Source organism: Podarcis melisellensis (assembly GCF_964234715.1).
Source record: "Podarcis melisellensis genome assembly, chromosome: 3".
Taxonomy (NCBI): Eukaryota; Metazoa; Chordata; class Lepidosauria; order Squamata; family Lacertidae; genus Podarcis; species Podarcis melisellensis.
Genome location: NC_138530.1, coordinates 114,341,411 through 114,368,414, shown reverse-complemented (window position 1 = coordinate 114,368,414; position 27,004 = coordinate 114,341,411). Strand labels below are relative to the sequence as shown.

General features: G+C 46.3%; 1 long non-coding RNA gene across 2 annotated transcripts; it reads right to left on the bottom strand.

Moving 5' to 3' along the window:
• Window positions 1–24,139, bottom strand: LOC309367409. Of its 2 annotated transcripts, none has more exons than XR_014167144.1 (3): window positions 23,937–24,139; window positions 471–560; window positions 1–356 (listed from the first exon to the last, which is right to left on the bottom strand). It is a non-coding gene; the product is annotated as an uncharacterized lncRNA (long non-coding RNA). The 2 variants fall into 2 exon arrangements; XR_014167145.1 differs by having other exon boundaries at window positions 24,056–24,139.
• Window positions 24,140–27,004: the final 2,865 nt, after the last annotated feature.

The following is a 27,004-nucleotide window of genomic DNA, read 5'->3' as shown; positions in this document are numbered from 1 at the left end:
TCCCTTTTAAAAATATTTATTTCTTTATAATGCATGAAAGGGAGATACAGTGGATCCTGGACACGATATCCATCAGCTGTTCTCTTTCCATGAATTTTTCAATAAAGTTGTCTGTTAAATCAAAAATGTGGAGACAGATGCAAAGTTACCCATCAGTTATCTAATGGAGTGAGAGCATAATTAATCAGATATAACACCTAGGAATAATTGGTGCAGAAATGTATTTCCCAAGGTGGCAACGTTGGTTTCTTCAGGATGTTGAGTCAACTTGTATTAATCACATCATAAAATTAGTGCCAATTTGTCTTCGCAACTTTCGGGTTTCTTGCAGGTTACCAGCTTATCATTCAAATGTGCTCTTTCTGATGGGGAGAAGGAGAATATTAGCCCAGAGATCAGAAATCACATAGTCAAACAGACAAACTAGCAGGGCAAGGGGAGGGAAAGAAATTCCATCCCTGATCAAAGACAAATTACTCACATGGATACTGAGATGTCATTAGAACAGAAAGCACAGGGTCCCCTCAGCAGGTGTGACAGAATTAGTAATGTGGTTCAAGCTGAAATTAATGCAAAGCAGTGGTATGAATACGCTGTCATGTTAGTGTGTGATCACAACTTTCCGTTCAGGCCTTGTAAGCATACTAACAGAAATGTCGTTGCTATAATCTTGTTCGGTATGGTAGAGTATTTGAAGATTTGGTCTTAACCTAGTTATAACTTTTGTTTGTCTGTTCTCCTCGCAACCTTCTAGTCTTTGTTGAGAAACTTCCTTCAACTGTGCCAAATGGCACCTGGACCCCATGGATTAGCTTGAGGCAGGAGACTGAAGGCAGTAGGAAACTACAACTAATCCAGAATGCGGCAGCTAGACTGGTGACTGGGAGCGGCCACCAAGACCATATAACACTGGTCCTGAAAGACCTACGTTGGCTCCGAGTACATTTCTGAGCACAGTTCAAAGTGTTGATGCTGACCTTTAAAGCCCTAAACGGCCTCGGCCGAGTATACGTGAAGGAGCGTCTCCACCTCCATTGTTTTGCTGAGGTCCAGCGCCAAGGTCCTTCTGGCGGTTCCCACACTGCGAAGCCAAGTTACAGGGGACCAGGCAGAGGGCCTTCTCGGTAGTGGCACCCGCCCTGTGGAACGCCCTCCCACCAGATGTCAAAGAGAAAAATAACTACCAAACTTTTAGACGACATCTGAAGGCAGCCCTGTTTAGGGAAGCTTTTAATGTTCAATAGGTTATTGTATTTTAGTGTTTTGTTGGAAGCCACCCAGAGTCCATGGCTTTCTTGACCAACTGCATTTTTTTCTGTGGCACCCCTTTGACTTGTCTGCAGGCACTACATTTCATCATCATCATCATCATCATCATCATTTTATTTGTATCTGCCTTTCCATAGTTGAAACTATGCTCATCTGTACATCATTACAGACATAACAGAAGTCATAAACAATAAATAAAAACACATCAAAAAGTACACAACCAGATGGAAACAGTTTCAAGGTAAATCATAAGATCTAAAACTTAAGATACAACAATAATATCAATAACAGCAACAGCTCTCTCAACAATACTTCAGCCCAAGAATCTGTACAACAGCCTTAACTTTTGTAGCTGGAGTCAGTCCGCACTCCACTCTCCCAGGCCAGATGGGAAAGGGCCAGCAAGGCAGGGTGCAGGTCTTCCAGGGCTCACCGCCAAGATGGTCTCATTTAAAACAACACAGATGAAAATTAAAAACAAGTTAAATGCAGCTGCAGTCCTTGTGAATCCTGTCAAGCCCCACCCCAAGCCAGGTGGAAAGAGGCAAGGGCAGGGTCCTTCAGGCCCTCAGCAGGCCGTCCTCCTCCCGCCAAGCACCCTTTGCAGGTGATGCTACCCTCGCTTTTGCCACAAGTGGCCACTTCCATTAATCTAATCTGCACAAACTCATCTATCTGTTAAGAGGAAGGAGGGAAAGAAGGAGGGACAGAGGCTGCCGCTGCTGCCCCCCCCCATCATTCAAGGCAGCCCAGCGGACCACAACACATTGGGAGTTACGCAGTATTTGGATATTCCGCAAAAAATGAAGGGTATATTTTTTTCTACGCCACGGCGGCAGCAAGAGTTCTTATTTCTGCAAAATGGAAGAGCATTGAAATTCCCTCTATACATGAATGGATCCAAAAGTTGACAGAATATGCTGAATCAGATGGTCTATCAGAAAAAATAAAGAATAAATCAAAACAGGAATTTGTCTCAAAATGGGAGGTTTTCAAAGAATATTTGAAATAGAAATATAGTAGTTTAAAACTCTGTTGCAGCATTCGAGGAACTTCAGTAATAGTTGCGAGTTAGGCATAAGAGTTAAGATATACAGTGGTACCACGGGTTACGCTTCAGGTTACATACGCTTCAGGTTACAGATTCCGTTAACCCAGAAATAATGCTTCAGGTTAAGAACTTTGCTTCAGGATGAGAACAGAAATTGTGCTCTGGTGGCGCGGCGGCAGCGGGAGGCCCTATTAGCTTTAGTGGTACCTCAGGTTAAGAACAGTTTCAGGTTAAGAACGGACCTCCGGAACGAATTAAGTACTTAACCCGAGGTACCACTGTATTAAGAAAAAGTTAAATTATGATAAAAGTGTGTATTGGCAATAAGTAAGATGAAATTGAAATAAGGAATAGATGGGAGGCCGGGTCTATAGTGTTAAGACCAACTTGTTTTATTGTTTCTTAAGAAAATTTTGTGTTTTTTGTTATTCCTTTGTGTAATTCTGTATCTGTGTTTTCTCTTTCTTTTCTTGCTATATCAATAAAAAAAATTTAAAAGGAAAAGAAGAGAAAAAAGAAAACCGCTGTCATAGTATGTACGTTCATCCCATTAGTATCACCATGTTAGGCCAAAGGTTCTCAATGAGCTGGTCTTTTTAACTGATGGCGTTTTTTGAGGGAGGATTAATATTTGAAAGGGGCATAAATTTCTTGTCATTTCTGAAGCAGGGGCAGGGGGGGGGGCAGGGAAGGAATGATATGAAACTCCATAGCCCAGCTTTCAGCTCTTGTGCAATTGTTTGTCTGTCTTCAGCTAGAACTCCAATAGCCGAAGCAGCAAGATCTTGTTTTTTGGTTTTGTCGCCTTATCATCAAAGATATACCTGTTCGTTCCTTTACTATGAGAAATCTCTGGCATATACAATTCTGCAAAGAATTATTTGGCTTCTTCTAGTGAAGCAACCTAATGATAATTATAAAGCAACCTCATTATTCCTGGCTAAGATTTTAACCAAGGATACCCATGTTCATGGCTTATACTCTTCAAGGACTTCCAAACAAACTGCATTCCCCCTGGTATGTTTTCAGAGCAAGTTTTAGGCCACATTTCCAGCGCATTTTCCTTGTTTACGAAAGGAAGCAGGTTTGTTGCTCAAGACCTCCCACAACTTGATGTCTGTGGCATTTATGTTTTGTTTAATATTCAGAAATTTCGAAGTGGTGAGCATAAATGTTAACAAAGAAAAAAACAGACAAAGTATAACAATATTTAAAATTCATTATAAAAACAGAAAACTACTGCATAATTTTGGTGAGCAAGATTTCATTTACAGCATTTTGTGCCAGCTTTTGCAAGAGAAACAATCTCTCTCCTTGAAGGCACCTAAGAATGTGTCATTAGTTGAATATGGAAGCAGAAAATAATAAAAATTGCATTTTTTTAAAAAATGTACAATTTCTCCTTATTTGTGTTTCTTGTGTGCATGGATTGCACGTCCACTTTTGATGAATTACAGTATCCTAGAACATTGGTAGCTGATTAACTCCATCATGGACAGGAGAGATTATAGCACTTTGTGACAGAGAATTAAGCTATATCCAGAAAGGCTGCCCCTCCTTGCAAATAAAGCTTAGTATATGGGAGATATGTCCCTGTGTCTCAATGTGAAAAGATGGAGGTTAGTACTAATTTTGCTATTACTTTATGCAAACTAAGAACAAAGCCTGCATTTCTATGGCATTTTCACCCCGTCTTTGTCCTAAGTTCTTTGCAAGAGATTGACCGAAACAAGCAGTTGATGAACAATGTGGGCGATAAACTGCCAGATGTTCTCTCAGCATGCAAACTAGGTTTACGATCTTCTTTTCAATAAATGTATATCTTCCACCTTTACTATATGTGCAACATACTGGTAAGCTATTTAAATCAGGTTTTTATGGGGAGGAAATCTGCATGCTTGCCAGGAGCTTACAACCTATCCAGAAGGAGTCCCCCAGCATTTTTAGGTAGCATGAATATCCTCCTGGACTCTAAATTTCTCCAGTAACACATAAATTCCTACATAAATTCCACAGTGGACACTAGCAGAAAGAGAAGGGGCTCGGCTGTTTTCCACTCTGCCCCCTCCTTTGGTGTTCATGAACACAAGACGATAGTTTTTTGAACTTTCATGAAAGAAATAGAGAAAAGTCTCTTGGGTCGGCTTCGCTTTGTATCTATTGTCTCCTTGTGGCTTCTTTTAAAATGGGAGGATGGACTTTTAAGTCTTTCGCTGTTTGTCTTTCGACAGTGGCATATATGCAAGAGTTCTGTTGAAGGGCTAGCATGCCACAACTAGATACAAAAGTACAAACAGTAAATCTGCCCCATTTTCGTTTAGAATGCAGCACCAATATGAACAAACAGGGAATAAAACTCTCCCTGTGTGTGCTCTTAGTTTTATATAAGAAATTAAACAGTATCTCCTATCTGACCTTAAGGAAATAGTTTCATCATCGCCATTTATTTCAAAGCAATTCCAAACTACTTATTTGTTAAAATAATCTGTAAGCACAAAAATATAAAACATCAATATAAAAACTTAAAACATAAAATATGCATCAATGTACAGTGTCTAGCATTAATGGTCAGGAAAAGCCAGGGCAAAAAAGTAAGTCTGCAACAGAGATCTAAAATTCACCACGGACAATGCATCCCATATAGCAGAGGGAAGGACATTCCAAACAGCAGGCTCAATGTCAGAAAATGCCTGTTTACAGATCACTGCCATATGAGAGTCTGCAGAATATAGTGCCTCCAGTAATACCTCTCCCTGTGATTTTAATCATCTAACAGGTCTGTAAAGGGGAAGATGATCATATATAAATGTAGAAATATGTAGAAAAATGATATTACATTTGCATTGCTCCAACCACACCTGGTACTCTAGGCTGTGTGGTGGGTTATGTAGTAACACAAACGATTCCTCATACCTTATTGTAGAGCTTTTGGGTCCACTGCTCCCTTGACCAACTGCATTCTTTCTGCAGCACCCCTGTGGGGCTCAGGAACCCAGTTGTGTCACCCCTTGCCTGCAGAGCTGGCAGCCCCTCACCCCTTTTGGAACACCCTCCCTTGTGGAGTGTGCCCTCAGCCTCATCTCCCCCCTCTTTGGGAGTCCTATGGGCAGCCACAAGCTGCCGCCCCTGGTCTCTGAGCTGCCCCCCAGCCCCCCCCAAGACAGTCTGACCCGTGTGTCACCACTGAGGGGGGTGACAAAATACCTGGCGGCTCTCACCACGGGGCCTGCAGTGCACCTGAGTCATGTGTTCGTCCTGGGAGAGATGTGGTGACTCGGGCCCACACAAGCTCCGCACTGCCCAAACAGTTCACCCGCTGCCTTCCCCCCAGCTGTAGGTCAGCTGAGTGGCAGGAGGCAGACAGACTCTGGAGGCCCTGCGGTGTGCCCTGCCCCACAGGTGCCCAAGCGGTTTCCTCCACTGCTGGCCTCCTCCCACTGTCCCACAGGGGCTTGGGAAGCACCCCCTGGCCAGCCCAAAAGGGTTGAGCTTGTGGCTAGGGCTGCTGCAACAAACCTTTGGGAGACAGACATTACTTTGCAAAAATTAGGGCGTGCAAAAAAAAATGATGGTGCATTTACAGTCGCCAGCAAATACTTTGAGGGTTTCAAGGTTTTGAAAAATGAGTTGCGCATTAGATTTGTGTAAATGCGGTAAATTAGTAAGCAGCAGACGTTTTTGCACTTTTCATAGCATCATAGAATTTTGTAGAGTTGACAGGGACCCCGAGGGTCATCTACTGCCAACCAGCCAAAGGAGCTAGTCAAGACTGCAGGCTGGGCAGGTTTTTCCCTTCCCTCCTTTGTTAAAACACCAAAGTCTAGTTCAGGTGTTTGGGTGCCTCAGCATGGAAAAGTGCAGTTTTCTCCTCTATATCAAATGTTCAAGAGTTAAGGTAAAAGTACCCCCTGACTTTAGGTCCAATCGCGGATGACTCTGGGGTTGCACACTCATCTCGCTCTATAGGCTGAAGGAGCCGGCGTTTGTCCACTGACAGCTTCCGGGTCAAGGGACCAGCATGACTAAGCCGCTTCTGGCGAACCAGAGCAGCACACGGAAACGCCGTTTACCTTCCCGCCAGAGCGGTACCTATTTATCTACTTGCACTTTGATGTGCTTTCGAACTACTAGGTTGGCAGGAGGTGGGACCGAGCAACAGGAGCTCACCCCGTCGCGGAGATTTGAACTGCTGACCTTCTGATCAGCAAGTCCTAGGCTCAGTGGTTTGGACCACAGCGCCACCCGCGTCCCGTTCAAGAGCTAATATTTTCATAAATAATACCTGGGAGAGATGTCCGCTTTAAGAGAGAATATTCTAGCTTATTTTACATTGGAAAGTATCACCATTTGTTTATCAAATTCTCCCATCAGATTGGGGGGGAGTGAGAGATCATCTGCCTACCACACTTAAATCCCACTGTTCCTCCAGAGACCTCACATGTGGTTCCTAAGCAGAAAAGTGATTTGAGATCCTGCATCTAATGTTCTTACAGACAACATCCCTTTAGTTGGCCGTGTGAAGCTAAAGAACATCCAGATTTCTCATTCCCTGCCCCCACTGACATGCCATGTTTTACACATGCTTCTACCTTCCCTGATAGGAGAGCAACAAAGAAAACAGTTTGCCAACCCCAAAAAGAACAAAATACTCTGAGCACACGCAGATTCACATTTTAAACTCACTTGAATCATCATGACTAAAGGAGTAAAATGGAATTTGCATCTGCTGTCCAGATGCTAAGTACATTTGCTTGGGGGTATGCGCAGGTTTGTTGTAGAACAGTATAATATATATATTTTATTTAAAAAGAATAAAATGAGCACTGTTGCCATGCGCATTCCTGGCCGACCACCTCCAGACTATGAGAAGAAAGAAGCAAACCATGTTGGGGGTTTGCATGTCACAATAAACCACAGCGTGGTTTGTTTGAGCCACGCAGGCACTGCTAGTTGGTGGGTGGGTGAAGCTGCGTGGGAGAAGAGAGGCATGATCCTGATTTAACTATGGTTTAAGACAAACTGTGGCTTATCATGTCATACAGAGCACCAGGCCAGTTTCCCAAAATGCTTCCCCAGAATGTGCTGGAACATGCAGTGAGTCTCCTTTGTAAGCGAAAGAGGTGTGTTGGGGTGTGTGTGTACATATCCGCACGTACATATCTATACTTCATGGGAAGACAGTTCCTGAAAACAAGCTCTGATGCCTTTTAGCTTACTGCAGCAGCACAAATCATTTGCTTGCTGGTTGCTTCTTTCAAAACCTGATGAACGTGGTGCTGGTTTTCTCTGTGCATATTGCAATATTCTTGGGGCTGAACCATTTTTAGGTTCATATGGCAGAGCTGTTTTGGGTTCCAATATACTGCCTACAGTAGTCACACATGGCTGGGTTGAGAATCAGAACTGCCTGTGGAGCTGGAACATGCTGGAATATGAAACATGCCAATACTGCTATCAATTAGACAATGACCCAGAAATTCTTGGAAGAATGGTTTTTCAGCTCAATTCAGCCTCCAGGGTATATAGCCCTATCATTGGGTCTCCACTGATTCTATGTTGGAAGCTGGAACAACTGGGGAACGAGCCAGAGGAAGATTTGGGAGGACAAAGAAATTTAATTACTGTCCCTAAGAGAAACAAATCGCTCAGTTAAACAAATGAATAATCAAAGCTCTTGGCCAACTAACTAAGCAGTGATTTCAGTTGAGACACTGTGGTTAGGTTTATTATCTGTTTCTGAGCCAAAGTGTTATCCAGACAGATGTAGTTTGGTTTGCATAGTAAAGGTTGTACTTGGGGGAAATATTTTAATGACATCTAGCTACTTTTCCAGGCCTCCATTTCTCCATGTCATAGGACCACCGTTTGTGTCTGTTGACCTTACCAGCCCTTCCTGTCCTTTCTGAGTCTTATGAAGAACATTAAATTTGCAGATGCAATTATTGTATAATAAAGTATTGATTTCCTGAAAAACCCTCTAACATTTTCTTTTTGGAATTAGCATTTAAGAATTAACCACAACCAGCCCTAAAATGAATTATAAGGCCCTTAAATTCTGAAATACGTATCCGTTTCCTCCTACTAAAGCATCCAAAAATAGCAAGTTTGTATCTTGGATCCAGAACACACATTGTTTAATTTCAGTGAAGCCTAAAACAAGAAACATCTATACGTAAAGATGGTATGAAATCAATGTTTTCAAAATGCATCTCAATATCTCTCATGCTGTGATTGATGGTTATGTTCATTTACTCAAAGGTTTAGCTATCAGAAGTTTCCCTTTCCTCTGAGAAGCTTATACATTTCCCCCCCAGTAATTTCTATTTTTTGCCGCAGTGTCTCTTAGGAAGGCTAGATGTGGTCAGCTGCAGGCATTGGAGCAAGTGAGGCATTTGTTGCTCCATTAGATGTTTGTGATTTCAGCAGCGCAAGTCTCATGGGTATGCGATGGCTTAGCTTTACTCTTCTCCCACAAGCAAAATTTCTCAACAGAATCTATCCTATCAGAAGCACGGTCCTAGTTTCCGGTTGCAGATTTACCGTGCAGCAAGCTTGAGGGTAACACTTTCAAGGGCATCAAAATAAGTGGTACTGATACAATCACATGGAGGAATAATATAGCAGCTGGCACCCCATAAATATGTAAGTGAATATATTGTTGTGAGTTTGATCATTCAATCTCTGCAAACGGTCAAGGATTTAAACCAAAGAGCCTTTGATAGTGGGGAATGTGCTCCTGTAGCCTGAAAAGCAGTTTCTCCAGCCTCTGGAATATAGTACCCATCAGAGTTTAGAGAAATGACAGAGCTATAAGGGCTGGCGGAGAAAGAAACTAGAGTAGGGTTACCAGACATTCCTGGGGACAGTCCCCGGATTCACCAATCTGTTCCCAGACAAATATGTCCCCGGATTTTAATTAATGTCCCCTGATTTATGCCTGGGGACTTCCAGTGAGGCAACATGGCGGGTGTCATGGCAGTGAGCCGCACAGGAGGTCCCAGTCACATCAAAGTTCTAGCCAGCCAATCCGCTGGCGGGGCGGGGCTATTTAAACTGAGGCGCGAACCAGACAGCTTCCATCTGGCTCGCTTCCTCGATCAACGCTTGCAGGAAAGTGGTGGCAGCGAATCATCTATTGATCCCTGTGCCACCACTTTATTTCTCACTGCCACCACCCAGGCCCTACCTGGGACAATACTGAATCCAGTCAGGGTTAAATTGGAACATAAACTTCTGTTTATTTATTGCAGTTTAACAAGCGAGTGGTTTCATAAACGGTATCGGTCCATTACAATCACGGGGTGCCTATCCAGACCTAAAACCTCTGCTACCTGCTCTCACTCCCTAAACCACCTCTCAGATACTGACTTGTCTTCCTAGCTCCTGTTCCTGACTCGGCTTATTTCGCTACACTAACTCAACCTCCCCACAGACTCTATCCCAATTCACTCCCACTCCAACCAACCACCCAACTCCCAACAAACTCCTCAACGAACTCCCCCCTTTGCCCCTCCCAGAGCTGGTTTTATAGTCCCTCTGACTCCACCCCCCTGGGTCCTGATTGGGTAACCTGTTTAACTATTTCACCTCCAGCACTCTCATATGTTAACGTCACAACGCTCGCCCCGAACTCGTGCAGAGCTGCTTGCTCTTCTACTGTGGGCTCTGCGCACCTGAGTTGAGGGGGGCGAATGAGGTGCTGAGGTAGTAAAGAAGAGGAGGAGAAGCCTAGAAAAGAGCTGTGCCGCGTTGCAAGACAGAGAGAGAGAGATGGAGCCTTGTGTGTGTGTTTTAATGCGTGTTTTCCCAAGACCAGCAAGCGCCTTTACTCGATCTCTCGCTCTCTCCCCACCCCAACCTCTTTTTGGGGGGTGTTTGTGTGTTTGTAGATGGGCTTCTCCGCCTGCCTTGTGTTGAGGTGTGTGCCTGACAACTTTGGGATTCCCCCCCAAAAAAGGTCAAAAACTCTGGGCAACCCTTTCCTAAAATAATAAAGCATGATTTTTTTTAAAAAAAAAAGTGTCCCCGGATTCCTCAAAAGAAATCTGGTAACCATAAACTAGAGGCAGTTTCACAGCAAGAGTATTTTATCATTATTATTATTATTATTATTATTATTATTATTATTATTATTTAGAATTGCGAGATGGCTAGTGGTGCAGGTGGTCAGCAGAATTGTGCCCTTCTGTAAGAGCATGCCTCCAGTATGTTCTGCTTGCGTCTTTGTCAGTAAAGCACATGAGTGACGCTTGCAGTAATAAGGGTGGGGATCTGGCATTGTGGGAGGCTCATGCTCAGATGCTATCCACCTTTCCAGGATACTCCATTATATCCCCCTAATTGGGTAGTATCAATGAGTGAAGTTTTTAGAGCAATGACACCCTACATCTTGTCATATTAGGAAGATGAGAGGGAGAAATGCAGGGTTTTCTCCATGGCACCCAGTTGCCCTTGGTTTCCCACCAACACCCAGGACTGTGTATCTATCTGAAGGCTTTTTAAAAACTAGGATGGTGTTTGGTGGTCATTCTGGTGGAAGTCTCTGGGCCAAATGTCGCCATACTTAAAAAAATAAAGTATGCATAACACTACCACTTTTATTTTGAAGGGGAAAGAGCCTGCGGTTTCCATATCCAGTTCAGGTGCTGGATCAGGCCCCCACCAGTGGCTTTTTGTACAAAATTAAAGAGGCAGCATTAAACATGCTTTTAAAAAGGCTTGACTAATAGAACATGTAGTTTGGCCGTCCGGCAGCTGTCAACTCCTGTGCCAGCTGTGACTTGGGAGCCCCTGTTCTGGATTATGACTGATGCAGTTCACCATCCCCTGAAATACAACATTTCTGTCACACCAAGTTTAGGCTTCCAGAAACTTCTGAGAATAGTTCAGCTCACACCTCCATGACTGAATACTTCTCTTTTGAATTTTGTTTTTTAATCAATCAATCAATCAATCAATCAATTAATACATGGGCAAATATTCATATTTGCTGCCTGAGCATTCAGGATCAAAATAACAATTATAGGCTACTGTCAGGGTTTCTGGGAGAGAGGAGGAGATGACAGAGGAGACGGAGAGCGAGTGGGAGGAGGGGCAGAAGGATGAGGAAGAAGATGACGGAATTCTAAGGGAATCCACGAGTCTGAGCAGCGAGTCAGAGGATTCTCAAAAGGGGGTTACCTTAATCAAGCAAAAGGGAGGAGAAGGGAGAAGCGGAGAGGAGCCCAGTGGAAGACAGACGCAGCAAGAGGCGTCTCAGCTGGAACGGAGTAAAGGGGGTGGAGTCGTCAGCCTCTCGGAGGGAGCAGGATTAGGAGAGAACAGAGAAAGGGGGTTGGAGCAAGGTGTTCAGCCGGAAAGGGTGGAGAGCAGAACAAAGGGTGGTGTAGCGGTCGAAAGAAAGGTCAGGAGCAACGTACGCGCGCCAAGTTCAAACGTAGAGGCGCGCGGAAGTGGAGAGAGCTCAGGGGAGGAGCCCGGCCCCAAAGCCAGAAGGAGGGGGGAAGAGGCGGCAGAGGATTCAGCCTCAGGCGAGTCACGGAGAGAGGGAACCCAGGGGGGCAGGAAGACCCTGCGGAAAAGAAAGGAGAGGAAGAGGTGGTCTAGAGCCAGGCTATTAAGTTGGTGTGGAAGAGGGGAGGAGTCAGAGGGGACTTCAGCGGTCTAACGTGACAGACGTACGGCCACAATGCTGAACTGTATGAGAAGCAGAAATCTTCAATAAACTTTTCCTGTAAATAAACTGCAACGGAGTGAGGTCTCTTGTGAGCTGGGACCCATCCTGGGTGGCCGTGACAGTAAGTCCCCTCTCAAAAAGCAAAAATTTTTTTTTGCGAAGCTCACGAACGGGAGCAGCCATGAGCGCTGAGGAGCAGCTGGTTGCACTGCGGGATCAGGTTACCGCTCTCACATCGGCAGTCATTGCTTCGCAGAAGAAGAATGACGACTTGGAGAAGACGTGCCAGGATTTGCAGGCAAGGTGGGAACACGCGGACAGGGCGGGGGCCCCAGGATCCAGAGCGGAGGGCATTGCGCTTGGACGGCGGGGGGGTGCCCTGGTTCCGCATTTTAATGGCAACTTGCAAGACTATCCCAATTTCAGAGCGGACGTCGTGTATGCACTGCATTTACTCCGTCACGATTTTAAAGATGAGGAGGAGAAAGTGGGGTTCATTGTTTCGCACCTGCATGGGGAGGCCAGGGCTTGGCTACGCAATCTGTGGCGCGAAGATGGACCGGCCCGTCGCAATTCAACTGCGTTCATCAAAGCGATGGATTCTTGTTTTCAATCCTCTGTGGATGTGGACATTGCGCGCCGTCAAATGCACGGGCTGAGGCAGGGGAAAGCGACTGTGCGCCAATACCACTCTAAATTTTTTGCATTGCTCACCGCCTTAGATTGGCCAAAGGACAGTAAACCGGTCAGAGATCTTTTTTGGGAGGGCTTGAGCCCCCCCATCAAGGATGAGATCGCTAGGGGGGACAGACCCCAGACCCTAGAAGACGTGGTGCAACGGGCTTTAGCTATTGGAATTCGACATGAGGGACGTCCGTGGCACGAGGAGGACGGGCCCCAAGCGCGTGCGCAAGCGAGGACTCTCCCTTTTGTGCACAGGGATTTCAGCCGTGCGCACCCCTCGCCAATGGGGAAGGACAGCGAGGAGCCAATGGAGATTGGTGGTGCTAGGGCTCAGAAGCCATCCCAGAGCCCTGTCCCTGGTGCAGCCAAAGCGAAGCCTCCTAGAGGAACCAGGAAGTGTTACATCTGTGACAGTGCGCACCATATGGCGAAAGAGTGCCCCCAGAGGCTCCAGAAGCACACTGCGGCACTGGCAACTGTGACAGCAGAGGTGCAACCAGGGGAGCGACTTCAGGGAAACGACAGTGCCTGGCTGGAAGCAGAGCTCCTGGGGCTCAGCCAGGCGGATCTGTAGACAAGCCCCCAGCATCGCCGCAGAGCGTGGACCCTTTGCCTCCCAAACCGGCAGTTCTGCTCACAGCAACACTCCAGCTGCCTGATGGGAGACTCCTCGAGGTTCCAATAACGATCGATTCGGGAAGCAACGCCGACTTCGTGGGACTGCAGTTCGTTAAGCAGCACAACATGGCGCTCCTGCCTGCAACGACGCCTCTGAACGTGGTCACGGTAGACGGCAGGAAGTTGCTGGGGGGGCAAGTGGTGCAGCAAACCCCTCCCATGCTGATGCAGATTGGCAACCATCGAGAACTTATTAGTTTCAATGTCACCCACTTATCGGACACGCCCATCGTGTTAGGCATGAGTTGGCTGGAGAGGCACAGTCCCGCGGTTGCGTGGTATCAGCGGCAGATCACCTTTTGTTCATCGTATTGTGCTCAGCATTGCTTTCAGACCGATCAGGGAGGAGAAGCCGAGCAGCAGTTGCATCTGGGTATGGTGCAAACAGTGCCTCACAAGTACCAGGACTTCTTGGAGGTTTTCTGTGAGAAGGAAGCTGACAAGTTGCCGCCTCACAGACCTTACGACTGCGCGATTGATTTAGTGCCAGGGGCGCAACTGCCTGCTGCCAAGCTGTACTCCATGTCGGAGGACGAAATGCAAGAGCTTCGGGAGTTCATAGACCATAACCTCAAGCGCGGTTTCATCCAGGAATCTAAAGCAGCGGGAGGCAGCCCTGTTTTCTTTGTGAAGAAGAAAGACACGCCCCAAAAAAGGCTTATAGTGGATTACAGGTTCATAAACAGCTTGACTAAGCCCAAAGCTTTCCCCATGCCCAAGATTGACGACCTTTTAGCGACCGTCAGGAGGGGCAAGATTTTCACCAAGCTGGACCTACGTGGAGCTTACAATCTCATCCGCATCCGGAAAGGAGATGAGTGGAAGACCGCCATGTTCACCCCTCTGGGCACATACGAATACAGAGTCATGCCTTTCGGCCTCCAAAATGGCAGCCACGTTTTTCAAGCATTTATGCACCACGTGCTAGCAGGTCTCCTCTACAAAAAGTGTGTCTGCTTTCTCGACGATATCCTGATTTTCTCGGAATCGCCGGAGGATCACGATAAGGACGTGAGGGAGGTCCTGCAGAGGCTGAAGGAACACAGGCTGTACGCCAAGTTGGAAAAATGCCAGTTTGATGTCAGAGAGGTTGATTTCCTTGGCTACAAGTTGTCCGACGAGGGACTGGCCATGGACAGGGCTAAGGTTCAAGCGCTGTTGGACTGGAAAAGCCCTCGAAATCGGAAAGAGGTCCAGAGGTTCATCGGCTTTGCCAATTTTTACCGCAAGTTTATTAAAGGCTTTGCGAACGCGACGGCGGCTATCACTGACACCCTCAGTTCCAAGAAGAAGAAGTTCGTCTGGACCGAACAAGCGGAGCGGTCCTTCCGGACGCTTAAGGGTCTTTTCGCCTCCGAAGAGCAGCTGCTCCACGTGAATCCCGGCAGACCCATGCGGGTAGAGACCGATGCGTCAGACAGAGCGGTTGGGGCCGTTCTTTTGCAAGAGGATTCACAAGGCAACTGGAGACCGGGTGCGTTCTACTCCCGGAAGCTCAGCAAGACGGAGCGCAATTATACCATATGGGACAGGGAGTTGTTGGCCATTCATGCAGCTTTCAAAGCGTGGCGACACTTCTTGATAGGAGCCAAGCACACGGTGCAGGTCCGCACGGATCACAAGAACTTAGAGTATTGGCGGACGGCTAAGTTGCAGACCCAGCGACACATGCGCTGGGCGGAGTTCTTCGCGGACTTCGACTTCAAAATAGAATACATCCCAGGAGACTCCAATGTTATTGCAGACGCGCTATCCCGAAAGCCGCAATACTTGGAGGAAGCAGCTCCAATCGCAGCAAAGCACATTTTCGCACCGCAGGCGTGGACGTGCGCTACCATCGCAGTCGACCTGGACGCGGTGCGACGCGCGTTGCAAAGGGATCAGTTTGCACAGTCTAAGGTGGAGGAACTACGCGGAGGGTCGCGAGACAACGATGAGTTTCAATTGCAAGATGGACTTTTGACTCGTAAGGGTGCCCTTTACGTGCCCACCGACGAGCTTCGAGCCAAGGTTCTGCAACAATTGCATGACGCCCCTAGTGCAGGCCATTTCGGCAAAGAGAAGACGATGGAGTTGGTGGCTAGAGACTTTTGGTGGCCCCAGATGAGAGGAGAGGTGGCGGACTACGTCGCCAGGTGTGATATCTGCCAGAGGTCCAAACCAGTGCACCAGAAGCAGGCGGGATTGCTAGAACCGCTGGAGACACCGCAGCAACCGTGGGAGAGGGTAGCGTTGGACTTTGTTACAGACCTGCCCAGCTCCAGAGGTAAGACGGCGGTGTTAGTGGTGGTGGACTTGTTCACCAAGATGGCGCACTTCATCCCTTGTGCCAAGGTGGCGACGGCAGAACAGACCGCAAAGCTCTTCATCGATCACGTCTTCAGAGCGCATGGACTTCCGCAGTCCGTCTTGTCCGACAGGGGGCGCCAGTTTGTTTCCACTTTCTGGCGAAAGCTTCTGGGCATCTTGCACGTCAAAATCAACCTGACATCGGCGAGGCATCCACAAACCAACGGTCAAGCGGAGAGGGTCAACGCGATCATGCAGCAGTACCTGCGGTGCTACGCCAACCAGCGACCTGCGGCGTGGGTGGACTATCTGCCGATGGCTGAATTCGCCTACAACAACACGAAACACGCATCCACCGGGGTGACGCCTTTCTTCGCGAACAATGGCCGTCATCCCAGGACCTTCCCGAGATTTGCGGCACCAGGAGGGGGGGGGCCTCAAGATGCCAACCAGTTTGCAGCGGAGTTGCAAGAGGTGCACGAGGAGCTGCGGAGACATTTGGAGCTGGCAAAACAGGCGTATAAGGTGCAGGCCGATAAGCACAGGAGGGCGGGAGAGGACATCCAGGTTGGGGACTGGGTGTGGTTAGCAGCCCACGCGATGCCGGCCAGGTCATTGGCCAAGAAGAAGTTAGGACACAGGCAGCTAGGGCCATATCAAGTTGAGGCTAAGATCAATCCGGTGGCTTTTCGTCTAGCCCTTCCGGAGGGTTCCAGGGTGCACCCGGTCTTTCATAGGTCGGTGCTCACTCCCTACAAAACCCCACACAGGTTTCAAGAGTCAGGAGCACCCCCAGAGCCACGTAGGAGGGCGCCTGAGAGGGGGGAATCGCCAAGACCAGAACCTCTTAACGAGGTCACAGAGATACTGGACTCGAGATGGGGGGAGGAGGGAGTTGAATATTTTCTCGCCAGGGAAGGCACTCCGGCCTCTGCCAATAGCTGGGTGCCGGGTTACGCGTTGGACGAACCCCTGTTGAAGGAGGAGTTCCATGCACTTTTTCCGCACAAGCCCATGCCCGAGGAGTATTTTGATGATTGGCTTTTCACGCCCACTTTGTCGGACAGCACGTTCGAGGGTTTCTCCTCGCCCGAGGGCCATACGCCCGAAACAAGCCCGACCAGGGATCCGAGACTGGGGGGGGAGGAGACAGGCCCTTGTTGGTGGGTGGATCAGCCAAGGGAGGCATGGAGTCAGAGATGGATGGTAGGTCCTTGGCAGGCAGCGCCAGGAGAAACAGTGATGGAGGAAGAGACTGTGATGTCTTTGGGTGGGGAACCCGAGTTCGAACACACATATACGGAGCTGCCAGAGGAGAACGTTGAAGTGGACAACCTGTATCCTGAACCGACCCCGGAAGAACCACGTTTTCCTCAACCTGCACCCGGCGAGCGGGAGGGGGGAAGGGGGGGCTTCGAGGGGGGGATGGATGTCAGGGTTTCTGGGAGAGAGGAGGAGATGACAGAGGAGACGGAGAGCGAGTGGGAGGAGGGGCAGAAGGATGAGGAAGAAGATGACGGAATTCTAAGGGAATCCACGAGTCTGAGCAGCGAGTCAGAGGATTCTCAAAAGGGGGTTACCTTAATCAAGCAAAAGGGAGGAGAAGGGAGAAGCGGAGAGGAGCCCAGTGGAAGACAGACGCAGCAAGAGGCGTCTCAGCTGGAACGGAGTAAAGGGGGTGGAGTCGTCAGCCTCTCGGAGGGAGCAGGATTAGGAGAGAACAGAGAAAGGGGGTTGGAGCAAGGTGTTCAGCCGGAAAGGGTGGAGAGCAGAACAAAGGGTGGTGTAGCGGTCGAAAGAAAGGTCAGGAGCAACGTACGCGCGCCAAGTTCAAACGTAGAGGCGCGCGGAAGTGGAGAGAGCTCAGGGGAGGAGCCCGGCCCCAAAGCCAGAAGGAGGGGGGAAGAGGCGGCAGAGGATTCAGCCTCAGGCGAGTCACGGAGAGAGGGAACCCAGGGGGGCAGGAAGACCCTGCGGAAAAGAAAGGAGAGGAAGAGGTGGTCTAGAGCCAGGCTATTAAGTTGGTGTGGAAGAGGGGAGGAGTCAGAGGGGACTTCAGCGGTCTAACGTGACAGACGTACGGCCACAATGCTGAACTGTATGAGAAGCAGAAATCTTCAATAAACTTTTCCTGTAAATAAACTGCAACGGAGTGAGGTCTCTTGTGAGCTGGGACCCATCCTGGGTGGCCGTGACAGCTACTTTCAGGATTAACTTTCAATCCTTTCACCTCTTCCTGACTTAAACAGATTTAGACTAAACATGTAAAAAACCCCACCAATCAATTGCCTCTCTTTCATAGGAGCAAGCCCCCATAATGAATATTACATGTTAATTATTGCTTTTAGAGCTAGTCCAGATTGTCCTATGTTAATGTCATTTCATTCAGGAAATTTCTTAAGTTTCCTTCATCAAAAGGTCCTTTGTCTGGAAGGTACCAGAAAGGATGTGCTAGTGAACTACTTTTCTTCATGGCCCAATGAGCAAAGGGAAGCCAACTCTCCTGTTACCTGGGGATATTCAAGAAGGTAATTAGTTGACAAATAATTAAGCAATGCATAATTGAAATGCTACAGACAAATCACCTGTCTGTGGTATGAGGAGGACATGTGCAGATTTATTTTGAAAGGCTGCATTTGGAAGGGAAAGCTGGTTGGCCAACAGTTTCAAATCTCTTAAGCTGGGAAAAACATTTGTTCCTGGTAAAATGTCCCTGGGCCCAATTCATAATGATGGTTGTTATCTTTAAAGCCTTAACTGGACTGGGACTAGGCTGCTTGTCTTCTTCTTCTTCTTTGGCGATAACTTGTAGCCGAGTAAAATTCTCTTTCATAAACACTGTTTTAACAGTGAGTCCGTAAGTGACTGTGGAGGCCAATTCTGGATCCACACGTCCTTCTACAGTGAGGACATTGGTTTCTGGGCGGGAGTTGATCACGGTGTGGATTTGCCAAGTGTGCCTTCCTCCTAGCATGTTTCTCCCTTGCGTCCTGAGTTCAAGTGTCTTCAAAGCCCCTGACACCTTTGGTCAAGACTGTTCTCCAACTGGAGCGCTCACAGGCCAGTGTTTCCCAGTTGTCAGTGTTTATACTACATTTTTTTAGATTTGCCTTGAGACAGTCTTTAAACCTCTTTTGTTGACCATCAGCATTACGCTTTCCATTTTTAAGTTCGGAATAGAGTAGTTGCTTTGGAAGACAATCATCAGGCATCTGCACAACATGACCAGTCCAACGAAGTTGATGTTGAAGAATCATTGCTTCAACACTGGTGATCTTTGCTTTTTCCAATACACTGGCATTAGTTTGCCTGTCTTCCCAAGTGATGTGTAAAATTTTTTAGAGACACTGTTGATGGAATCTTTTGAGGAGTTGGAGATGGCGTATGTAAGTGGTCCATGTTTCACAAGCATACAGTAAGGTTGGTAGTACAATAGCTTTGTAAACTTTTTTGCTTGTAGGGTTGCCTAAACCCATATGAGTCTGCTTGGCCCTTAATATTGGCCATGGAGATTTCATTTGTGAGCCCACCAATAGGCTGCTAGGAATGAAACAGAATATTTTCGGTGGTAGCCCCAACACTTGGAAGGTTTGCTATTTTTGTCATTCTTACTCTGTTTTTACTAAACCTTAAAGGCCAGCCAATTCAGTGATCCTGGTTAAGATGTTCAGGTTCCTTTTTTCTTCTTTCTACATCAGAGCCTCAAGCCTCAGTAACAGTGCTTTTTTCTGGACGGACGCAGGGGTACGCATAAACATTTTGTGAAGTTTGGCCTCATTGAGGGACAGTATTTCAATATGAGTAGGAAAATGAGAGTACCTCTAAACATTTTTTTAAAAGAAAAAAAACACTGCTCAACAATAATAGTAGACATCCCTGATTCCAAAATACAACAGTTGTTCATCCACTTCATCCATTTGTTCTATATCTTTCTTTTAAAAATAAATAAATATGCTTTCCTTTATTGGTCAATAGGAAAGCATGCTTTCTCTATCACCCTTCCATTTTCTGGCCAAACCACTTCTTCCAGTTTGTTCTCAAATCCACTACTTAGTTCTTAAATGAATCTTCTTTGCCCCCCCCTTTTGTGGTAAACCTTGCATAGACAAAGAAATCCCATAACATCATGATTGAGGCTGCCTAAATTGTAAGGAGCAGCATAAAGGAGATTTATGGCAGGATAGGATTGAGCCCAATCTTCTTTTACTCTTCAAAATGTCTAATTAGTGCTTAATCAATTTTTATAATATAAGATCACCACTCAATAAGACCCAATCCCTTAATTTTCAACTCATGTAAGCATTTCTCTGTCATGTTAGAAACCCTCATATGCCATTTCCTGTTCTCTTTGGGGTGTAGAATCTGACAAGGTTCTTTATCCACCATCTGCTCATTAAAATGTCAAGTGTTTTTAAGTGTGAATGAAAAACTGGTCTCAGGTTCTTAAGTATTCCTCCCTACCAAGTACTGGCTAGTTTTTTATGACAGTGTAAGGTAACTGTGCCTTCTATTTAAGAACTGTGTCAGGTTCCTTTGTTTGAGTATACTTGCACCCCACCCTGGGAACATATCCTCATAACATTTAGGTAAGCTACATTGTGCATTCCACCTAACAGGAATTACTCATTGTTGATTCCTCATGCTGACCATACTCTGTTTGGCAGAAATGCAGAAATTCATCCTCCCTCAGCCAGGCACAGTTGCTGTGCATGCAAACATGTCTACTCCACCTGCCCGCCCGCCTCCCCCCAAAAAATTTACCATTAACCCTAAAGAACAGATACAGACAGGACAGAATACAAAACTCATTAGAATCTAGGAATGTCTCTCAAGTTTCTGAAAGCATCTAGCCCTTGAGAGTGCAAAACGAAACTAATGAAAGCATGTCAGAATGGTTCAGATGCATAAAAATACAGCCTGGGTCTATTCTATGGGGGGGGGGAATGTTTGTGGTATTTGCTTAACTGAAACTGAACATCATCACACTAAGCATCTCAGGCACAATGGCAGAAAATGAGACTCACTTTAATAAGGTCTCTTGATGACCAAGTTCAAGAGAAACAGCTTTGCATATTCTACAGGTTTAGTGTACAAGAGTAGATTCCAGAATGAAGGAAACACCTTGGACACTACAGAGACTTCTTTGTGTCTTCTATGCCTTATCACAGCCTTTTCAGTAGCCTAAGAACTTCATTTCTATGACCACGAAAGACAGCGTTTGTTTTCTCATACTCCAAGATCCTGTTCTCTGGAGGCCTTAGGTATTACAACACCCTATGAAACCTGTGCCAAATATCTGAAGGATCTACTACTCCCTTCCCATCGAAGAGCCTTTATGCCTGCAAGATTAAGTTTCTTCCCCTTGGCAGTGACCAAAGGTAGATTCTCACATACCCCATATCAAGACTGATTGTGTGTCTGCAACCAAGAAGTATCTGATTCAATGATTCAATGCTCTCTACATAGTAGACCTCGCTAACCAACGCTGAGCAAAAATTTGGACCTCTGGCCTATAACTCCGAGTCAAATGAGACTTCTCTTGGCAGATTGGGGCAACGATATCACTGCTTTAATAGCTTCCTTTTTAGGTACAATTTTACCCGAAAGGGTTCCCAACGAACCATCCTTTCGGGGAACAGACAGGGCATAGCAGAACATCTAAGTGCACACGATCACAGTGTGACCCAAAACAGCTTCATCCTTGTCCTTTTAATTATCCCAGTGACCTGAAATGTTTTATACTGTGATGCCAATAAAGGTATTTGATTTGATTTGACCTCATCTCAATGCTGCCATGTACAAGGGAGCCTGAAGAGAGCCTAGGTTGCCTGATTCATTCTTATGCAGACTTTCCAAAGCTCAAACCTTAAAAGTACCTGAAGGAGCAAGTTTAAGCTAGCACATGTCAGCTAAGGCTCAGCATGCTGAGTTAATTAATTTAACTCATTTCTATCTCCCCTTTTCCCCAAGCATTTCAAGAAGGCCTGCACACTTCTCTCCCTCTCCATTTTATCTTCAAAACAGCCCTGTGAGAGGGGGTGAGGCTGAGAGATAATGGCTGACCCAAAAGCACCCCGTGGGCTTTAGGGCTGAGTGGCAATCTGAAGTCTCTCAGGCCCTAGTATGTCCCTCTCACCACAGCACCACATTGACTCAGTGCACCTGAAAATGTTTTGTAATGTAATATGATCTTCCCTGCATTGGAACATTATAAGTGCATCTGGAAGCAGAAAAGACAACCTGTTGGCGGCCTTAGTAAGGCTTCAGTTATTTTGGGTCACCCTTCTCACTTGACCTTTTAATCCAGTCCTCCTAGTAAGTGGTTACTTTTCTGCATTAAAAGTGATGTGATCCATTTTCATATTTAGAATGATGGACAAGATTAGCATTTCCACAGTTTAATATTTTACCAAGTGATCCATCTGCAGGGAGCTTCAGTTTCTGTTTTCTTTACAATGCCTGTCAACTGTTATATCATCTAACATCTCCTCTCTACCCCTGGAGATATTTCCCAATTTTCTGTCTAAGAACTTAGCATTTCAAATGCCCCTTTGTTCTCTAGCCAATGCTATATTCAGCTTGCCAGGTCACAACTTGATTGGCTCCCGGTTTATCATTGCTATATTGAATAAAATTTTGGTTCTGTTCTTTTCTCTGGGAATGACGGAGCCAAAAAGTGTTTCGTATAATACCAGGCATTTGCTGTGAACATTTTTTCTATGTTTCTTTTTATGGGGCATCTATATGACACCATCACAGACCCTTCAAGTGTTCCTATTTTCCAGGTACAGTCCCAGAGTTACAGAAGCCGTCCAGATTTCTGATTTGACCCCAGATTGTCCCACTTTTCCTTAGTATGTCCCTTTTTTCATTTGAGACATGTTGGAGTGTGTGGTAAAGGGACCCCTGACCATTAGGTCCAGTCATGACCGACTGGGGTTGTGGCGCTCATCTTGCTTTATTGGCCGAGGGAGCCGGTGTACAGCTTCCGGGTCATGTGGCCAGCATGACTAAGCCGCTTCTGGCAAACCAGAGCAGCGACTGTAGTTTAACGCACTGTGGTTTAACTAGGCTCTGTGGTTTAACCCACAGCGCCACCTGCGTTCCTGGAGTGTGTGGTAGGACGTCCTTATTTTCATCAGAGGGTATGGAGTTATGCGACCCCTGAGCCAATGAGATAAGTAAATATACAACCTTTAGAACAGAGGTCAGCAACCTAAGGCCCATGGGCTGGAAGCAACCCATGAGGGTAGCTTAACCGGCCCATGATCCACCCCCGAACTGAGCTGCCCACTCAGTGAGTCCCCATGCGCTGCGCTAAACCAGTGTAGTGCGGTGCAGGGACTCTCTTCTGCAGCTCCAGAAATCACTTCTGCGCATGCCCAGACGCCGGAAAATCGCTTCTGCACAGGCGTGATTTCCGGCGTCTGGGCATGCGCAGAAGCAATTTCCAGCGCCACGGACATGTATAGATGCGATTTCTGTCATCACGCTGCACTGGCCCGGCCCACGGAGGATCTCTGCGCGAGTGATCCGGCCCATGTCCGGTAAGCCTTGCCGACCCCTGCTTTAGAAGACATCTGAAGGCAGCCCTGCACAGGGAAGTTTTTTAACATTTAATGTTCTGTTGTGTCTTTATATATGTTGGAAGCCACCTAGAGTGACTGGGTCAACCCAGTCAGATGGGTGGGCCAATAATAATAATAATAATAATAATAATAATAATAATAATAATGTCTCTATTTGTTTGGAGGGTATTATTCCCCTTCTACATATGCCCTGTGCACACGAGTCACCCACCACACTTTTTTAAACTGATCAGTTGTTGTAAAATTGTACAACTGTTGTTGTAAAATTAACATAAACTTTGGTAAGCATGTGTCTCTTATGCACCTTGTAGCTGTTGAGTGTGGCCCTATATAATGTAGAAGACATGTATACTCTTGCAACAACAAAGGGGGTTTTGATGTTTGCCCCCTTCAGAAAGGAGGGCTGTGCCACCAGACATTTAAAGAACCAACACACTGTGTGAGGAGGCTGTGCCATTGGCAAGCTTTCTTCCCATTGCACATTCCAGTGCATGCCTGGAACATGCCTACTTGTATACGAAGCCTCTTCTCTTTTTGCCAGGCCTTTGGCTCTTAATAGTCTTAACTGTCTGTGGGTGGGATGTTTTAACAGGATTTTTTTCTTTTTCTTTTTTTTTCTTTTATGCTGGTTGAATTACCTAGGCAAAAAGTGGCCAATAAATTTAATAAACAAATAATAGTAAAATATTGGGAAACCCACCTCCACTGGGAAAAGCTTTATACTGTACTCAAAATTCTCCGCCTTTTTTGCAGGGAACATTTCACCAAAGTTCTCTTTGGGTAGAAATTCTCCAGCAGTTTCTTTGAGATGGGGCTTACCATTAGCAGAAAAACAACATTTTAACTGCCCCCTGCAAAGCTCTGCTTGCTTGTTTTGATTTTTTTAAAAAACTGTATCAGCAGCCTGGTGCCACAGATAAAATTCTGCAGGATGGCCTTTTTCTGCAGGGGTGAGAGAAAGAAAACTGTCAGACAAATTCATAGAAAAACAGATTCTGGGAAATTTTGGCTTAGCTCTTGCAGGAATGTTGCAGATGTGCATTTAAATTTGGGCCAGAGCCTGCTACGACTGCATCAACAACTTCACATCTTCACTGAATGTGTAGACCCCCAGACAGACTTCTGAAAGGGTCTCATAACCAGTTTCCATTTACTACATAGAAAATGTCTATACGGAGACCTAATCAAGACAGGAATGCCAGGGAAATGAAATAGTAAGCAAGTAGCACGGTGTGCCTATTCTGTACTGTGCCTAGGGTATGTTTTGGTTGGAATCAGGTACCCTTCCAAGTAGTTTGGGGGGAAATTGTGGTCATGTGGAAGTACTCTTGGCCCTGTTCCTTTCTTTCTTCGTGTCATTTCAAATCTCATTTGAAAACATATCAGATCCCCTTTTCCTATTACCTTTTAATTTCCCTCCTCTCATTTATTATTCAGCTGCTAACTGTATTATTAAACACCATAAAACATTTGAGGGAAACAGTTAAAATGTGTCATACGAGTCTAAACAGATATTCCTGATGAGCAACGCTGATTCAGATTGGAGCCATGGGTGGGGTCTAGTGACAATAACTTCTACCTTCGTGGGAGAGCTAGAACATTTCAGTGCTAGTGGCGATATCATCATCATCATCATCATTTTTTTAAATTTGTACAGTGGACGCTCGGGTTGTGAGCGTGATCCGTGCGGGAAGCACGTTCGCAACCCGCAGCATTCGCAACCCGCAGCATTCGCAACCCGCAGCACTGAGTGTGCGCATATGTGGGTCATGATTTGGCACTTCTGCACATGCGCAAAGCGCGATTTAGCCCTTCTGTGCATGTGCAAGCACCGAAACCCGGAAGTAACCAGTTCCAGTACTTCTGGGTTCGGCACGGTGCGCAACCCAAAATCACGCAAGCTGAAGCATCTGTAAACCGAGGAATGACTGTATACCGTCTTTCTATCTTACAATACCCAAGGCAGTTTACAAGCTGAGGAAACAAAAAATGTACATCTTATAACAATCTAATGCAATACAAAGATGTGATAATAAAACAAAACTTTAAAATAAGCAACCTACATCAAAAAGTAACATTCAACAATTATTAGAGTAGTATAAAAGAAGAATATCAACATATAAAAGTTAAACAGAAATCCACTCGTTGCAATAAATAGTTTCTGAACTATAATCAATAAAACAATGGCAAGCCACAGTACATAAAATAATACAATACAACTTGAGAAGCTGAGACTAGAGGGTGGATCAAGGCAGGTGGAAGGAGGCCTTGCCTGATGGAGTCTCTCCCCTCACAGTATGTTTTCATGTCTGTTTTAATGTTTATCATAAGCACCTGGGAAGGGTGGTTGGGAAGCCTCCGGATTGCTGCAGGCCCCCCTCTCTGAGGATTGGGGGAGAGACCCATAATTGGAGGGGAAAGTGCAGTGGCAGCCATAGTTGAATCACCATTGGGGGCAGAGTCAGAAGGACATGTGCAGGAACATGGCAGCAAATGGAAGCAGTGGCGTAGCGTGGGTTGTCAGCACCCGGGGCAAGGCAAGTAATTTGCGCCCCCTAAGCCTTGGATTTGCGCCCCCTAAGCCTTGGATTTGCGCCCCCTAACCCTAACCCCCAGATGTTGCACCCGGTGCAGCCGGCCCCCCCTGCACCCCCCACGCTACGCCACTGAATGGAAGGGCAGATAACAAAAATAATGAAACTCTGGCTCCGCAAAAAGAAGAAGAAGAATGAAAGAAAGTCAAACCATGTTTGCAGGCAAATAATAATATTATTTTTTCAATGGGGGGGGGTAACAATAAATAAATACCACATGACCTTTCTATGCCACTGGCTGCAGCCTGCACAAAATAGACAACAGTTCTTACCTGCCGTTCCCTCAGGGTTATACTAACCAGGAGATGTGGTTTGGTGTCATGGTTAGTGTGTTGGTCTAGGACATGGGTAGGCAAATTAAGCCCCGTGGGCCGGATCTGGCCCAATTGCCTTCTAAATCCAGCCCATGGACGGTCCGGGAATCAGCGTGTTTTTACATTTACATGAGTAAAATGTGCCCTTTTATTTAAAATGCATCTCTGGGTTCTTTGTGGGGAATTCGTTCATTGTTTTTTTCCACAAAATATAGTCCGCCCCCCCCCACAAGGTCCGAGGGACAGTGGACCGGCCCCCTGCTGAAAAGGTTTGCTGACCCCTGGTGTAGGACCTGAGAGACCAGGGTTAGAATCCTCACACAACCATAAAGCTTGTTGAAAGACCTTGGGCCAGTCGTCATCTCTTAGCCTAATCTAATGCAGGGGCATTGCTAAGTATCGAAAGGACTTGGAGAACTGGCCCAGGCACAAGATGTGTAATATTTGCACATGCTAATTGATATGTACCACCACTTCTGGGACATTAAGCTGGTGGGTGGGGGTCTCACCGGTGCTGCACGTTGAAGTGCATCAAGGCATTTTAGAAACAAAGGCAATGTCAATGTCAAACAGGGCACAAAGGGGCAGGAGATCCAGGGACCACCACAAAAGACCACCCACTCATCTGATATGTTAGGAGAACAGGCCACTCTGCAATTTCAGAATAAGGAACGTGAAGGTACAGAAACTGCAAAGGAGGGCTCTGCTATGCAATCTCCTTATCCCTTCAACATCCAGCATTAAGTATGGACATCTGCAGAAGTGAAGCCTTCAGGTGTAGACCTCTGTGTGCATAGGTTTCCAGAGGAGAGGAAAGCCTGCAGAATTTGCATTCGCAATTTGGTGGAACTCTGTGTATA